A 7,092-nucleotide genomic window follows, 5' to 3' on the forward strand; every position below is an offset into this window, starting at 1 on the left:
TGCAGAGGCCTGGTGTTCAACTTTAAGCTGATTAAAGCCTATAGTACAATCTTCTTGAATTTTGTGTTTGTTTGCTGCACCACAGCACATCACAGACGAGCACTCAACGGCCCAAGGTCAGCTTCTTCCCCACTGCTGTCAGATTCCTGAATGATCCATGAACCACACACACTGCATTAAACCAAAGACACAGCCTTATGTTATATACACTATTATTTTTATTTTTATAGTTCTTTGGCTTGGCTTCGCGGACGAAGATTTATGGAGGGGGTAAAAGTCCACGTCAGCTGCAGGCTTGTTTGTGGCTGACAAGTCCGATGCGGGACAGGCAGACACGGTTGTAAGATGTTTGCTCTATGATGCTGCCACAAAACACTGAATTTCATGATAATAAATTCTGATTCTGTATAGAGATCTTAATGGAAGATTAACAATAATATGACAACATTTTATATGTGTCTGAAAATTCAATCTAAAACTTCTGTCTTCAATCTAAAATGGGTGGGGGGGGGGGGTGGAAATGGTGGGGCTGCCGGAGCTGCTTTAACAGCAGCATTGCCACTGGTGTGGACCCAGGAGAGTGGGGAGTGGAAACGCAGCACTGCTCCGCAGGGTTTTACTGCCCAGTCCTAATGTTGATAGCTCTGTACAGGCTTTAAACGGCCTGTTAAAGGATCTGGTGGTGCCTTTTTTATCTAATTTTTGCAACTACAGGCTCCGTGCCCTATCACAGATGGTGACGCCTAAGGTGGGCGCCGTACCGTAAGGGGTTACAAATTTCGGGTGAGCAGCAGACTAGTGCAGGGCACCAGAAATGGGAAGAACACCCAGTTGAGGAGAATCACAGGAGGTGATCCTAGTCACGCCCATAATGTCCTCTTGATTGGCATGGACAAGTTGGACTGAAGGTCCTCCATATAAAAACACAGGAACACTGGAGAAACTCAACAGGTCTCGCAGATCTGGCCTGAAATGTCTGTAATATGTCTTTACCTCCTATGGATGCTGTGAGACCTGCTGAGTTCCTCCAGCATTTCTGTGTCTTTACAGCAACCACAGCATCTGCAGACTTTTGTGTTTCATTCTAATTGACTCCATGCCTCTAAATCAGCAGTTTTTAATTGCAGCTATATTCCACAAGGTGGTGATAGGTAACCACAGAAAAATGCAGAATGTTCGCCAAAGCTCAGCAATCTGGTTGTGAAGACTTCACAAAGCTGCTTTCATTTCTGTTGGGTAAACCCGAAACTAAATCTCAGTGAATGGAACTTCCTGCCCCTAAACCCTTAGCTCCGAGGGAAAGAACAACACTTAATAAATCAGTGCATTGCAAAAGACTATACTCTTTCAATGTGTTTACTTCATGGTTGGAAATTAGAGGAAATCACTACAGCCTGGGGCTAGTGGGCTGTTTGGATGAGCTGTACCATGTAGCTGTCCTTGAAATAGCATAAAGGGCACATCGTGGTTTGGTTTTCCAGTCATTGTCTCTCCAGTGAAGTGTTTAGAAGGCCTCAGGGGTTCTCACAATACATGAGAGAAAGAGAGAATAAGTAACAGAGCCACAGGACATAAGGAGATTTCTGATTTATTGTCAGTGTACAAACATGACATCACATACAACCCCAAGATTCTTTTTCCTGCGAGTGAGGCAGAATTACCACTTATTGGTAGTGCAAAAAAAGGCTGTGCACTACATGCACATGTAAAGAAATAAAGAAATGTAAACAACTGACTGTGCAATACCAAGAGGAAATAAAACAATAAAGTGCAAAAGTAAAAGTCTTTAAATAAATCCCTGATTGAGTTTGTTGTTGAGGAGTCTGATGGTGGAGGGGGAGCAGCTGTTCCTGAACCTGGTGGTGCGAATCTTGTGCACCTCTACCTCTTTCCTGATGGTAACAGCGAGAACAGAGAGTGTGCTGGGTGGTGTGGATCCTTGATAATTGCTGCTGCTCTCTGATGGCAATGTTCCCTGTAGATATTCTTGATGGTGGGGAGGGTTTTACCTGTGATGTCCTGGGCTGCGTCCATTACCTTTATGAGGGTGTCCCCATACCAGACAGTGATGTAGCCGGTCAGCACTCTTTCCATCACACATCTGTAGAAATTTGCTGGGGTTTCTGATGTCAAACCAAACCTCCACAAACTCCTGAGAGGAGAGAGACAATTATGATTTTTACACAAAAAAATAAAGGAAAAATTCTGTTTAAAAAAATTGCACACTTACCTCTGGAGTAGTTGTTTACACAGCACTTTTCCTAACCACTTTTCCACTGCCTGTGTTGCGGAATTTGTCAGAGGGTGAACATCATATTCATTAGCTCAGTTTCTTACGGAGTGCTTGCAGTCAATTTACACTGTAGCCGCTCCGTAAAAATGTGTAGGGATCTTGGTGGAAAAATTACAGGATGGAATTTAGCAAATAAATTCCATCAGGACATTTTTACACTGCCAACGGAGAAGAAAATTTGCAGAATTTTTTTGCTTCTCAGTGGCTATGTAAAAGTGCCCCATGCAACTAGATTTATTGTTCTGCTGGGAGCCTTCATGGACAATGGGCCAAATGGCCTCCTGCCGTGTTGCAGTAAGGACGTCCTTATTTTCACAAGCTAGACAAAATGAAAAAATGTTTCCTTTGCCTAAGAGGTTCTGTTTGGGCAGTGATGCAGAGACATTATTAGATGAGCTGCCTGTTTTGCATCCTCTTTTCCACTGATCTTAATCTTGATTGTGAAGCTGTTCACCTGAAGTAAACACACTGCCTTTTAGAGCAGGAATAATTCAAAGCTTAAGGTGTCACGAAAACAGATATACACGGACTTAAAAGATATTCTCTCTGTTGCTACAGTGACTTTCATGTAACCTGGATGTTTGCACACTTGGTGATGGATGACAAACGAGATGTGCTCCACACCAGGGTCATGCCTAGCGCGGAATGCCACACTGACCACCGGCTGGTTCGCTGCAAGCTCAACCTTCACTTCAAGCCAAAGCCCAGGAACAATAAAGCCCCCAGAAAGAGGTTCAATGTTGGAAACCTGCAGTCAGACGAAGCGAGAGGAAACTTCCAGGCAAACCTCAAAGCAAAGCTCGATGATGCAACCCGCCACACGGACCCGTCCCCTGAAACCCTCTGGGATCAGTTGAAGACTACCATACTGCAATCCACTGAAGAGGTACTGGGCTTTTCCTCCAGGAAAAACAAGGACTGGTTTGACGAAAACAGCCAGGAAATCCAGGAGCTGCTGGCAAAGAAGCGAGCTGCCCACCAGGCTCACCTTACAAAGCCGTCCTGTCCAGAGAAGAAACAAGCCTTCCGTCGCGCATGCAGCCATCTTCAGCGCAAACTCCGGGAGATCCAAAATGAGTGGTGGACTAGCCTCGCCAAACGAACCCAGCTCAGCGCGGACATTGGCGACTTCAGGGGTTTCTACGAGGCTCTAAAGGCTGTGTACGGCCCCTCACCCCAAGTCCAAAGCCCGCTGCGCAGCTCAGATGGCAAAGTCCTCCTCAGCGACAAGATCTCCATCCTCAACCGATGGTCAGAACACTTCCAATCTCTTTTCAGTGCCAACCGCTCAGTCCAAGATTCCACCCTGCTCCAGCTCCCTCAACAGCCCCTAAGGCTAGAGCTGGATGAGGTTCTCACCCTGGATGAGACATATAAGGCAGTCGAACAACTGAAAAGTGGCAAAGCAGCAGGTATGGATGGAATCCCCCCAGAGGTCTGGAAGGCTGGCGGCAAAACTCTGCATGCCAAACTGCATGAGTTTTTCAAGCTTTGTTGGGACCAAGGAAAACTGCCTCAGGATCTTCGTGATGCCAACATCATCACCCTGTACAAAAACAAAGGCGAGAAATCAGACTGCTCAAACTACAGGGGAATCACGTTGCTCTCTATTGCAGGCAAAATCTTCGCTAGGATTCTACTAAATAGAATAATACCTAGTGTCGCCGAGAATATTCTCCCAGAATCACAGTGCGGCTTTCGCGCAAACAGAGGAACTACTGACATGGTCTTTGCCCTCAGACAGCTCCAAGAAAAGTGCAGAGAACAAAACAAAGGACTCTACATCACCTTTGTTGACCTCACCAAAGCCTTCGACACCGTGAGCAGGAAAGGGCTTTGGCAAATACTAGAGCGCATCGGATGTCCCCCAAAGTTCCTCAACATGATTATCCAACTGCACGAAAACCAACAAGGTCGGGTCAGATACAGCAATGAGCTCTCTGAACCCTTCTCCATTAACAATGGCATGAAGCAAGGCTGTGTTCTCGCACCAACCCTCTTTTCAATCTTCTTCAGCATGATGCTGAACCAAGCCATGAAAGACCCCAACAATGAAGACGCTGTTTACATCCGGTACCGCACGGATGGCAGTCTCTTCAATCTGAGGCGCCTGCAAGCTCACACCAAGACACAAGAGAAACTTGTCCGTGAACTACCCTTTGCAGACGATGCCGCTTTAGTTGCCCATTCAGAGCCAGCTCTTCAGCGCTTGACGTCCTGCTTTGCGGAAACTGCCAAAATGTTTGGCCTGGAAGTCAGCCTGAAGAAAACTGAGGTCCTCCATCAGCCAGCTCCCCACCATGACTACCAGCCCCCCCACATCTCCATCGGGCACACAAAACTCAAAACGGTCAACCAGTTTACCTATCTCGGCTGCACCATTTCATCAGATGCAATGATCGACAATGAGATAGACAACAGACTCGCCAAGGCAAATAGCGCCTTTGGAAGACTACACAAAAGAGTCTGGAAAAACAACCAGCTGAAAAACCTCACAAAGATAAGCGTATACAGAGCCGTTGTCATACCCACACTCCTGTTCGGCTCCGAATCATGGGTCCTCTACCGGCACCACCTACGGCTCCTAGAACGCTTCCACCAGCGTTGTCTCCGCTCCATCCTCAACATCCATTGGAGCGCTTTCATCCCTAACGTCGAAGTACTCGAGATGGCAGAGGTCGACAGCATCGAGTCCACGCTGCTGAAGATCCAGCTGCGCTGGATGGGTCACGTCTCCAGAATGGAGGACCATCGCCTTCCCAAGATCCTGTTATATGGCGAGCTCTCCACTGGCCACCGTGACAGAGGTGCACCAAAGAAAAGGTACAAGGACTGCCTAAAGAAATCTCTTGGTGCCTGCCACATTGACCACCGCCACTGGGCTGATAACGCCTCAAACCGTGCATCTTGGCGCCTCACAGTTTGGCGGGCAGCAACCTCCTTTGAAGAAGACCGCAGAGCCCACCTCACTGACAAAAGGCAAAGGAGGAAAAACCCAACACCCAACCCCAACCAACCAATTTTCCCCTGCAACCGCTGCAACCGTGTCTGCCTGTCCCGCATTGGACTTGTCAGCCACAAACGAGCCTGCAGCTGACGTGGACTTTTTACCCCCTCCATAAATCTTCGTCCGCGAAGCCAAGCCAAAGAAGATGGATGGAAAGGCACCTTCAGGAACACATTTGCTTACTCTTTTGTGAAAATGAAGCCATTTCCTGAGCCTCATTTTGTTTTTTCTCCTTTTCACATCCAACCCAACAATTCAGCAGCCTGTGCTTCCTCATCAAAGCGAATTACTTCCTGACTTTTGAAATTCAAATTTGCATATTGCGAAAGCAGTGACACCGTGGCCACCCCTATACCAATGGATTGATATTCACATGGCATCGCATACCACCACAAAGCAATGCAAGTCTAAGCTGAGGATCCAGATGTTGCCCCCAGTTGGCTGTCTTGCACCTGAGGTCCAGCTCAATGAGCCCTAACACAAAGCCAAAGGTTCCCTGAGACATACTGAAATGAGCCATCCACTCATTGTCATCAAAATTGTTTAGGGCATCGCGCCAGAACATGGGCCCACTTTCTTTCTCTTTTCTCCACATTGATCTCTGTCACATCAGTGTGCTTTGACTCACAATGAAGACACATCTCTGCCGACGGCATTTACAGTCCAGGCTTGTCTCCCCATCAAAGTACTCGCTTTTTCTCCTCCAATTCTCATCCAATACATTTTCTCTCACACGTGCTCAATGCACATCTCCGCACCATGAAGGCTTGCAGGAGATGCAGGACATTATGGTTAGTTCTCATACAGCAAAGCAAAATAGCTACCACCTTGACAATGGTCTGAAATTCTGCTGCCATTTCCTCTTCTTTCCTGAGGATCCTTTGGTCGCAGGATTGTCATGTCACTACGACGACCACGTCATGACGCTGGCCATTGGACATACATTGCACATCTGCGGCGACGTCAACCCACATTTGTCAGTGGCTCCGCCAACGTTCACCCTCCGACAAACTCCGGAACATAGGAGGGCTGTTTAAAAGTACCCCTGTGTAAACGGCCACATCGGGACACACCAGAGGTAAGTATGCTAATTTTTTTTGGAATCATTCCAAAGTTTCAGTGTAAAAATGCCCATTGTTTGCAGGAATAAGACCCGTGATAGTAATTATGTACATCAGCACGGGCTGTGCTACCATTGCATGTAATCATAGCCTGTCCCTTTGTTACTCCATAGAGAGTAAGGGTGAAAACCACAGATGTGTGAGGAACTATAATAGATGTGGAACAAGTTCACACCCCTTGCACATTTGAATGCTAATCTACCTTTGCATGCAGCAAGTTTGGGCCACAGTTCAGCACCTGGAACAAATTGTAAGGAATTCTGTTGTTCAAACAGTGCATTCTTTATTGCTACATCTGGTGACATGGATCATTTTGAAGGTCGTGCACATATGGCAGAGGCAAGACTGAAGGAATGAAACACTACATGATTTTCTGATGATCGAATTGCATGGAAACAGACAGCAGCACTTAAAGGCATTTTCATGGCTACAGAATTTTCAATTCACAATGATTTGAATCAGTGCCATCTTTGTCACCATGGCAGAAAGCACACAAGCAGAGAAGGGTGCAATCCCTTCTTTATTCAAGTCAAAAAGGCACAAATGGGATTAGCATAGTGAGGACTCTTGGTCATCAGGGGTAGGTTTCTGTGCTGTCTAAGTCTGTGAATCTATTAACGAAGATCAGCCAATAAACAAGTCAGTAAATTAATTGAACAGCTCCAATAATC

This window comes from Narcine bancroftii, chromosome 2 (assembly GCF_036971445.1).
Source record: "Narcine bancroftii isolate sNarBan1 chromosome 2, sNarBan1.hap1, whole genome shotgun sequence".
NCBI lineage: Eukaryota > Metazoa > Chordata > Chondrichthyes > Torpediniformes > Narcinidae > Narcine > Narcine bancroftii.